The 10504-nt window shown below is 65.5% G+C and overlaps 1 pseudogene; it reads right to left on the bottom strand.

The window, feature by feature from the left end:
- Positions 1-3199: 3199 nt before the first annotated feature.
- Positions 3200-7048, bottom strand: LOC143168465 (E3 ubiquitin-protein ligase PHF7-like; annotated as a pseudogene).
- Positions 7049-10504: the final 3456 nt, after the last annotated feature.

The following is a 10504-nucleotide window of genomic DNA, read 5'->3' as shown; positions in this document are numbered from 1 at the left end:
CTTCCCACGGCAGGGGGCCTCTGCCTTCACAGCCGGGCACTGGCCAAAAACCCCTCTGGCTGGGGTCCGGAGCCTGGCCCGGCTGCAACGGTGGCACAGCAAGAGGCAGGGAGATGATGAGCACCACAAGATGATGCCACAGTCCCTTCCTGCCCGGACCACAGCCCTGCGCCTCTCCCCAGGTCCCAGATGGCTGTGGTGGCCTTGTGGCCGTGGGGACACTCTGCACCCCAGCTGCACCCCTCACTGTTGCCCGTGTCGCTGCAGTCTCCGCACTCCCAGGAGTCGGCATCTTCTCCCACGGCAGAGCAGAGCTGGTGTGTCCCACAGGAGCTGCACAGCAGGAGTCTCCAGGGCCTGGGGGAGCAACGGGACCCACTGCCACCAAAGGCCCCCGAGCTGTGGGGTGCCAGCCCCGGCACTGTGCTGAGCCCACCTCCACCCCCTGGCAGCCAGGGCTGAGCTGCCGGCGCGCACCCTGCGCCATGCCCGGCTCGGCACCCAGGGAACCTCCATCCCTGCCCAAAGGAGGAGACGAAGGCATCGCCTCCTTGCTGGGGCTGCGGGGACAGGGCCCACCAGCACTCACCCATTCACCTCCGCCTGCTGCCGTCCCGCTGGGCACAGGCACTGGCTGGTGTCGCAGGAGCTGTGCCGCTGGTAATGGTCCGCGAAGGCCCCGTCCTCCTCCCAGGCAGCATCCCTGCGGGAGCAGGGGAGCGCTTAGCCCCGGGGGCGTGGGGGACACCCCGCCAGCACCCAGGGAGGCAGGACGTGATCGGCACAGACCAGGGTGCCATAGCAGGGCCGCCCCGCCACCGCCTCCTGGCAGATGAGGCATAGGGTCTGGTCCTGCTGCACTGCCCGCACGCGCTGCACCGGTCGGTGCTTCCAGCAGAAGGACGTGCGAGACGGAGGTGACAGTTCAGCCCCAGCCCTCCTTTGCCCTGGCACCGGACCCAACCCCGCAGGGCGGTTACACTCACTTGAACTCCCCGAAGAACTGGGAGACGCAGCCCTGCTCCCTGCCGCAGGGGAAGTGGAAGATTCAGGGACAGCGCCGGCCCCGGCAGGTGACCGAGGCGCCCCGCAGGCGGCAGATGCAGCACCTCTGGGGATGGCACGGAGGTAGACAGTGTCAGCGCTGCAGGTCCCCGGGGAACCCTCTTTGCCCTCAGCCAGCACAGCCCCGCCACGTTTCGGTGGGCCACCTGGCCGGTGACATGGGGCCACTGATGAAGCCACCTGCCCTCCCAAATCCCCCATTTCCACAGAAATGGGCCTTTTTGGATGAAGGAGGATCTGGGTGGGTTGCTTGCAGCCGGCTGCCAGAGCATCCCTGGGGGGTTGCTGGCCTGTGCAGTGTCGGACACGGGCATGGGGACCATGGTGGGGACACGTGTGCCCCAAGTGTCCCCGGGGGACAGCGGCACTGTCACCGCCAGCACCGTGCCGGGGTGCCAGTGGGGGTAACCCTGGGAGTGGGCTAGGGGAGAGGCCAGAGCACCTTCCCACAGCGTGGGGGCCTCTGCCTGCCCAGCCAGGCACCGGCCAAAGTCCCCTCTGGCCGGGGGTCTGGAGTCTGGGCCGCTGCAACAGGGGGCACTGCAAGGCACAGGCAGATGATGAGCACAACAAGCCGATGCCACAGTCCCTCCCTGCCCGGACCACAGCCCTGCGCCTCTCCCCAGGTCCCAGATGGCTGTGGTGGCCTCGTGGCCCTGGGGACCCTGTCCCCCCGGCTGCACCCCTCACCGGTGCCCGTGTCGCTGCAGTCTCTGCACTCCCAGGAGTCGGCATCTTCTCCCACGGCAGAGCAGAGCTGGTGTGTCCCGCGGGAGCCACAGGAGCTGCACAGCAGGAGTCTCCAGGGCCTGGGGGAGCAACGGGACCCACTGCCACCAAAGGCCCCCGAGCTGTGGGGTGCCAGCCCCGGCACTGTGCTGAGCCCACCTCCACCCCCTGGCAGCCAGGGCTGAGCTGCCGGCGCGCACCCTGCGCCATGCCCGGCTCGGCACCCAGGGAACCTCCATCCCTGCCCAAAGGAGGAGACGAAGGCATTGCCTCCTTGCTGGGGCTGCGGGGACAGGGCCCACCAGCACTCACCCATTCACCTCCGCCTGCTGCCGTCCCGCTGGGCACAGGCACTGGCTGGCGTCGCAGGAGCTGTGCCACTGGTAATGGTCTGCGAAGGCCCCGTCCTCCTCCCAGGCAGCATCCCTGCGGGAGCAGGGGAGCACTCAGCCCCAGGGGCGTGGGGGACACCCTGCTGGTACCCAGGGAGGCAGGAGGTATTCGGCATAGACCTAGGTGCCGTAGCAGGGCCACCCCGCCACCGCCTCCTGGCAGATGAGGCATAGGGTCTGGTCCTGCTGCACTGCACGCACACACTGCACTGTCTGGTGCTTCCAGCAGAAGGACCTGCGAGACGGAGGTGACAGTTCAGCCCCAGCGCTCCTCCACCCCGGCACCGGCATGGCCCCGCAGGGCGGTTACGCTCACTTGAACTCCCCGAAGAACTGGGAGACGCAGCCCTGCTCCCTGCCGCAGGGGAAGTGGAAGATTCGGGGACAGCGCCGGCCCCGGCAGGTGACTGAGGCGCCCCGCAGGCGGCAGATGCAGCACCTCTGGGGATGGCACGGAGGTGGACAGTGTCAGCGCTGCAGGTCCCTGGGGAACCCTCTTTGCCCTCAGCCAGCACAGCCCCGCCACGTTTCGGTGGGCCGCCTGGCCGGTGACACGGGGCCACCGATCAAGCCACCTGCCCTCCCAAATCCCCCATTTCCACAGAAATGGGCCTTTTTGGATGAAGGAGGATCTGGGTGGGTTGCTTGCAGCCGGCTGCCAGAGCATCCCTGGGGGGTTGCTGGCCTGTGCAGTGTCGGACACGGGCAAGGAGACCACGGTGGGGACACGTGTCCCCCGGCCTCACCTTCTGTGCCACCCGCTTCAGCTCCTGCCGGATGTCGGGGAAGAGGAAGCCGTAGAAGCCCTCTTCATCGGCCCCTCTCTGGCTCAGCCCGCTGGCGTGGTACTGCAAGAGGGGAAAAGGGGGTGCGTGCCAGGGGCTGCTGGCGGTGTGGGTCTGGGGACCGGGGGGTGCTGGGGACTGTGGGGTGTCAAGCCCCGTGGACTCACCAGGCAGTTCTCATGGACCCAGAGTCCGTGCTGACAGCAGAGCTGCCCAATGACCTCGTGGTCACAGTCTGTCCGCCGGCACAGGCCGCACACTGCCGGGGGACAGCGGCACTGTCACCCCTGGCACGGTGCCGGGGTGCCAGTGGGGGTAACCCTGGGAGTGGGCTGGGGGAGAGGCCAGAGCACCTTCCCACGGCGTGGGGGCCTCTGCTTGCACAGCCAGGCACCGGCCAAAATCCCCTCTGGCCGGGGGTCTGGAGTCTGGGCTGCTGGAACGGGGGCACGGCAAGGGGCAGGCCGGTCTTCTTCGCCGCCGCCAGCTCGTCTTTTGGCACATGGCGACGGCCTGCTCTTGTGCCTTTAAGGTTTCCTTCTTGAAGAATGTCCAGCCTTCCTGGACTCCTTTGCCCTTCAGGACTGCCTCCCAAGGGACTCTGTCAACCCGTCTCCTAAACAGGCCAAAGTCTGCCCTCCGCAAGCCCAAGGTGGCAGTTCTGCTGACCCCTCTCCTTACTTCTCCGAGAGTCGAAAACTCTTATCATTTCGTGATCGCTGTGCCCAAGACGGCCTCCAACCATCACATCACCCACAAGTCCTTCTCTGTTCGCAAACATCAGGTCCAGGACGCCAGAAGGCCAACCTCAGGAGCCTTCCCTTCCCTAGTTGGCTGGCTCACCAGCTGTGTCAGGAAGTTACCTTCCACACACTCCAGGAACCACCTAGAGTGTTTCCTCTCCGCTGTTTTGCATTTCCAGCAGACATCTGGTGAGTTGAAGTCCCCCACGAGAACAAGGGCTAGCGATCGTGAGACTTCTCCCAGATGCTTATGGAATAGTTCATCTGTCTCTTCATCCCGGCTGGTCTATAACCATGGCTCCCACCGTGATATGTGCCTTGTTGGCCTTTCCCCGGACTCTTACCCATAAACACTCGACCCTTTCATCACCATTGTCACGGCCTGATGTCGTGTAGACCGACCCATGATCAAAAACCCCAAAATTTTGCAGGTGACTCCAGTCTCGGAGCCAGTTATTGATCTGCAGGTTCTTCCTGTTTCTTCCCTCATCATTCCCTGGAACTGGAGGGATAGAGGAGAACGCTACTTGTGCTCCTGATCCCTTAACCAGTCGTCCCAAGGCCCTGAAGTCTCTCTTGATTGCCCTTGGACTTGTTATTGCAACTTCATCGCTGCCTACATGAGAAAGCAATAATGGGTAATAACCCGAGGGCGGTACCACGGTGCCAAGAGGAGGGTCGGTGCCACCGTGGAGGCTCTTGCCCTGCAGTGCTCGGGCACATCAGCAAACGCACGTGTGAAGATCCAACTTTTATTAGTGAGGATCTGCAGGCTTCTGGGACAGGGTGTCCTGCGAGGATCCTGGCCTCTTCCTCCTCAGCCGAAGTGCCAGGAGCCGGGGTGCTGTGCGAGGGTCCCTGCACCGGCGGGGCTGGAGTCTGGGCCGGCTGCAACGGCGGGCACTGCAAGGGACAGGCAGATGATGAGCACAACAAGCCGATGCCACAGTCCCTCCCTGCCCGGACCACAGCCCTGCGCCTCTCCCCAGGTCCCAGATGGCTGTGGTGGCCTTGTGGCCCTGGGGACCCTGTCCCCCCGGCTGCACCCCTCACCGGTGCCCGTGTCGCTGCAGTCTCCGCACTCCCAGGAGTCGGCATCTTCTCCCACGGCAGAGCAGAGCTGGTGTGTCCCGCGGGAGCCACAGGAGCTGCACAGCAGGAGTCTCCACGGCCTGAGGGAGCAACGGGACCCACTGCCACCAAAGGCCCCCGAGCTGTGGGGTGCCAGCCTCGGCACTGTGCTGAGCCCACCTCCACCCCCTGGCAGCCAGGGCTGAGCTGCCGGCGCGCACCCTGCGCCATGCCCGGCTCGGCACCCAGGGAACCTCCATCCCTGCCCAAAGGAGGAGACGAAGGCATTGCCTCCTTGCTGGGGCTGCGGGGACAGGGCCCACCAGCACTCACCCATTCACCTCCGCCTGCTGCCGTCCCACTGGGCACAGGCACTGGCTGGCGTCGCAGGAGCTGTGCCGCTGGTAATGGTCTGCGAAGGCCCCGTCCTCCTCCCAGGCAGCATCCCTGCGAGAGCAGGGGAGCGCTTAGCCCCGGGGCCGTGGGGGACACCCCGCCAGCACCCAGGGAGGCAGGAGGTGATCGGCCAGAGTATCGCGGAGGTGGAGGGAGGCAGGGGGGAGGGTACTGACCTGTCAGGGATTTTGATGCCCAGGCGAAACATCTCCTCCTGGAAGGTGGCCACGTCCTGGCAGAGCGGGCAGCGGAAGTGGTGCAGGGCAGAGCGCAGCGCCTGGCCCTGGGGCAGAGGTGGCGTCAGCATCAGTGGCAGGGGGGTCCCGTTCGCCCCCCCGGGGGTGGGTGATGGGGTGACGACAGGGCTGATCACGTCAGGGGCCAGGGACGATGCCACCTACCTGGATGCAGCGGCGGTGGAACCAGGCGCTGGTGCAGGCGGGACAGACCAGGGTGTCATAGCAGGGCCGCCCCGCCACCGCCTCCTGGCAGATAAGGCATAGGGTCTGGTCCTGCTGCACTGCCCGCACGCGCTGCACCGGTCGGTGCTTCCAGCAGAAGGACCTGCAAGACGGAGGTGACAGCTTGGTCCCAGCGCTCCTCCACCCCCCGGCACCGGCATGGCCCCGCAGGGCGGTTACACTCACTTGAACTCCCCGAAGAACTGGGAGACGCAGCCCCGCTCCCTGCCGCAGGGGAAGTGGAAGATTCGGGGACAGCGCCGGCCCCGGCAGGTGACCGAGGCGCCCCGCAGGCGGCAGATGCAGCACCTCTGGGGATGGCACGGAGGTGGACAGTGTCAGCGCTGCAGGTCCCCGGGGAACCCTCTTTGCCCTCAGCCAGCACAGCCCCGCCACGTTTCGGTGGGCCGCCTGGCCGGTGACACGGGGCCACCGATCAAGCCACCTGCCCTCCCAAATCCCCCATTTCCACAGAAATGGGCCTTTTTGGATGAAGGAGGATCTGGGTGGGTTGCTTGCAGCCGGCTGCCAGAGCATCCCTGGGGGGTTGCTGGCCTGTGCAGCACCGTACATGGGGCATGGGGACCACGGTGGGGACACGTGTGCCCTGACCTCACCTTCTGTGCCACCCGCTTCAGCTCCTGCCGGATGTCGGGGAAGAGGAAGCCGTAGAAGCCCTCTTCATCGGCCCCTCTCTGGCTCAGGCCGCTGGCGTGGTACTGCAAGAGGGGAAAAGGGGGTGCGTGCCAGGGGCTGCTGGCGGTGTGGGTCTGGGGACCGGGGGGTGCTGGGGACTGTGGGGTGTCAAGCCCCGTGGACTCACCAGGCAGTTCTCATGGACGCAGAGTCCACGGTGACGGCAGAGCTGCCCAACGACCTCGGGGTCGCAGTCTGTCCGCCGGCACAGCCCACACACTGCTGGGGAACAATGGCACTGTCACCCCCAGCACCGTGCGGGTGTGCCGGTGGGGGTAATGCTGGGAGTGGGATGGGGGAGAGGTCGGAGCACCTTCACATGGTACAGAGGCCTCTGCTTGCACAGCCAGGCATCGGCCAAGATCCCCTCTAGCAGGTGCCTGGGGGGCTGCTCTGCACTCACCTTCCTCCTTGGGGACCTGACGCTTCCTTTTGCGCGGGGGAGGCGCAGAGGAGGGTCCTGCCTGCTCGTCCTGCAGAGCTGCGGGACACTGGGCAGGGGGGGACTGCGGCACCTTTCGGCGCCGCGACCTCAGCTCCATCACCGCAAGTGGCTGCAGCGAAGGAGGTGGCTGGGCGTGGGGATGTCGGTGCGGTCGAAGACCGTCCTGATCCTCCAGCGTCCGTGGCAAACGCGCCACTGAGCAGGGGGCGGTTGCGTTGGGGTATTTATCCAGCCCTGGGTGTTTGTGACATGGCACCGCACGCATGTACGGTCACAAACACAGACCTGCATGTGCGGAGCCGGGTCACAAATGTCCCCACGCCCAGTCATCTCCTTCCCTGCATCTGGGACCTGGGGACGGGCAGAGGGCTGTGATCCGGGGAGGGAGGGAGTGTGGCATGGGCTTGCTGTGCTCATCGTCTCCCTGCCCCTTGCAGGAGATGATGGGCACAACATCAAACCCCCAACACCCCCCAAACCCAGCCTTTCTCCCATTGCCAGCCTGCGCCTGCCTTTATCCCTGCCTCAATGCGCATCCCACCGGGCGGGCAGCCGCCCGGGCTGGGGCCGCTTCATCTTGGGGGGGAGCTGAGGGGTTCAGCCTCGGCCCTTTGGGTTTCCCTGCCCTGCCAGGGGCTTCCAGGACTATGCCTGGGTCCCCGCGGGGATTCTGAGCCCTGATGTGACCCCTGTTTTCTCACGCAGGATTTACATCGTCTCACTCCAGCTGCAGGTCCGCACGAGATGTTTTATTACACCCGTCGAGGGATGTACAGTAGTGTGGAGGGGGCGACGGCAGGGGAGGGGACGGAGCCGGCTCCGTAAGTTAACGAGACGACAACATACAGATAATTGCGGGATGCGAATAAATAGAGCTTATATGGAAGGCAGCTTCACGTGGAGGTGCTGGTCGACTCCTTCTGCCGCCGGTACTGCTGGAACCAGCCCTCCTCCCAGTCCACGCAGAACTTCTTCCCCTTCAGTAGCTCCACGCTGGTGGGGAGAGAGGGGCTGCGTTAGCTGGGTGGGTGCAGGCTCCGGCCGTGCCCTGGGGTTCCCCTGCCAGCCTGGGGATGCCTGCAGCATCCTGCCCCCCGCATCCCCCCAAAGTGCTGACTTTTAGCAATCTCTGAAACCTCGTCTTCCTTCCTGTTTTTCTGGCTGGCAGCTGAAACGGGGGATTTGGGGGCTATTTGGGATAAAGCAGTGAGGAGGGAGGTGCATGTGAAGAGCCAGGGCAGGGCACCCCCAACCACGGCACCCTTTGGGGGTGGCTTGTTTTGGGGGATCCCTGAAGGCAGAACAACTGGTAGGGAAGCTGGGCGAGCGAGGGTGAGAAGCGAGGTGCCAGGGAGGAAGGCTTGGTGGGGGCTGGGGATACTCACCACGCAGTCTTGCGGGAGCAGTGGGAAGGCGTCTTCTGGTAGCTCCTGATGAGGAAGGCAGGGATTTTCTGCCGGACGAACATCTCCTTGTAGCAGCAGGCGCCGTAGGGGCTGCAGACTGAGAGGAGGCGAGAGGGGTTAGTGCTCTCCCACGCCTGGCATGAAGGGTGTGGGTGCTACCCTGAGGGGTGTGGGTGCTCCCCCAGGGACTCTCCTGCTCCCTCCCGCTACGAGGGGTCCCCTCTCGCATCCCCGGCGGTGCTGCTTTGCCCCAGGGTAGGAGCCCCCCGTTTCCCTGCCCACGGGGGGTTATTACTGAGCTCCCCAGCCAGGGTGCCGGGGCTGAAGCCATCCCCAAGCCTATTTTTGCTCATGTTGAACAAGACCAGGACAGCCCCGTGCTCGGGCAGCTGGCGATGCCCTTAGCCCCCCAAGCCCATGGCAGAAGCAGGAGTTGAAGCTCTTGTCCCCCTTCCCGACCCCGCAAAACCCCGTCAGTGGAGGAGGCGGGGACGGTGCTGGGGCAGGCGTGGGGAAAGGCTCAACGTCGGTACTTACAGGAGACGCCCTGGCTTCCAGTCCAGAGAGCTGCCAGCAGCAGGGTGAGCAGCCCCAGACGTGCGACCTGGGGCTCAGTCAGCACCAGCAGCCGGCAGCTCTTGCTGACTCGGGGCCACCGAGAGCGACCTGCCTCTCCTGCCTGCACCTCGGCGTGGTGTACTCCCCGGCCAGGCTTTCCATGACAGCTGTGGGCTCTCCCCGGGGAAAGAACCGCCCAGAGATATTGATAAAGGGCAACCGGTGAATGGAAAATCCTTCTCCCGGCCCCTCTGGCCCCTGCGGTACCCGAGGGCTGCTGGAAAGTGTGGCGAGCAGCCGGGAGCTCTGCGCCACTGGTGATGCGCCAGGGCCGTCAGTCTGTTTTGGGTTTGGTTGTTGCCACCGGCAAACCACGCAGTGTGAGGCTTGCGCTTGCCAAAGCCCCGGGCAAGTTTCTTTTCCAAAACCACCCGTTGTCAGCTCGGCTGCGATGCCTCTCTTGCAATTTTGCACTGGGTGAGTGGCTCGGTGGTGGCCGGGCTCGCCCCAGCCCAACCCGAGACCCTGAGATGGGTTGACGACAGGGCTCATCATGTCAGGGGCTGGGGGCAATGCCGCCTACCTGGATGCAGCAGCGCTGGAACCAGGTGCTGGCACAGGTGGGACACACCAGGGTGTCGTAGCAGGACCACCCCGCCACCGCCTCCTGGCAGATGAGGCAGGACCAGACCGGTCCTGCTGCACCGCCCGCACGTGCTGCACTGGCCGGTGCTTCCAGCAGAAGGACCTGTGGGACGGAGGTGACAGTTGAGCCCCATCCCTCCTCTGCCCTGGCACTGGCCTCAGCCCTGTGGGGCGGCTATGCTCACTTGAACTCCCCGAAGAACTGGGAGATGCAGCCCCGCTTGCTGCCGCAGGGGAAGTGGAAGATTCGAGGGCAGCACTGGTCCTCTTCATCGGCCCCTCTCTGGCTCAGCCTGCTGGCATGGTACTGCAAGAGGGGAAAAGTGGGCGCCAGCCAGTGGCTGCTGGCGGTGCGGGGCTGGAGACCGGGGCGTGTTGGGGACCTTGCGGTGTCGAGCCCCGTGGACTCACCAGGCAGTTCTCATGGATGCAGAGCCCATCGTGACGGCAGAGCTGCCTAACGACCTTGGGGTCACAGTCTGCCCACCGGCACAGCCCGCACACTGCCGGGGTCGGCGGCACCGTTAACCCCAAGCACCACGCCAGGGAGCCAGTGGGGTTAACGCTGGGAGTGGGATGGGGGAGAGGCCAGAGCACCTTCCCACGGCAGGGGGCCTCTGCCTTCACAGCCGGGCACTGGCCAAAAACCCCTCTGGCTGGGGTCCGGAGCCTGGCCCGGCTGCAACGGTGGCACAGCAAGAGGCAGGGAGATGATGAGCACCACAAGATGATGCCACAGTCCCTTCCTGCCCGGACCACAGCCCTGCGCCTCTCCCCAGGTCCCAGATGGCTGTGGTGGCCTCGTGGCCGTGGGGACACTCTGCACCCCAGCTGCACCCCTCACTGTTGCCCGTGTCGCTGCAGTCTCCGCACTCCCAGCAGTCGGCACCTTCTCCCACGGCAGAGCAGAGCTGGTGTGTCCCACAGGAGCTGCACAGCAGGAGTCTCCAGGGCCTGGGGGAGCAACGGGACCCACTGCCACCAAAGGCCCCCGAGCTGTGGGGTGCCAGCCCCGGCACTGTGCTGAGCCCACCTCCACCCCCTGGCAGCCAGGGCTGAGCTGCCGGCGCGCACCCTGCGCCATGCCCGGCTCGGCACCCAGGGAACCTCCA

This window comes from Aptenodytes patagonicus, chromosome 17, assembly GCF_965638725.1.
Source record: "Aptenodytes patagonicus chromosome 17, bAptPat1.pri.cur, whole genome shotgun sequence".
NCBI classification, from domain to species: domain Eukaryota; kingdom Metazoa; phylum Chordata; class Aves; order Sphenisciformes; family Spheniscidae; genus Aptenodytes; species Aptenodytes patagonicus.
This window is presented reverse-complemented; position numbering and strand designations above follow the sequence as displayed.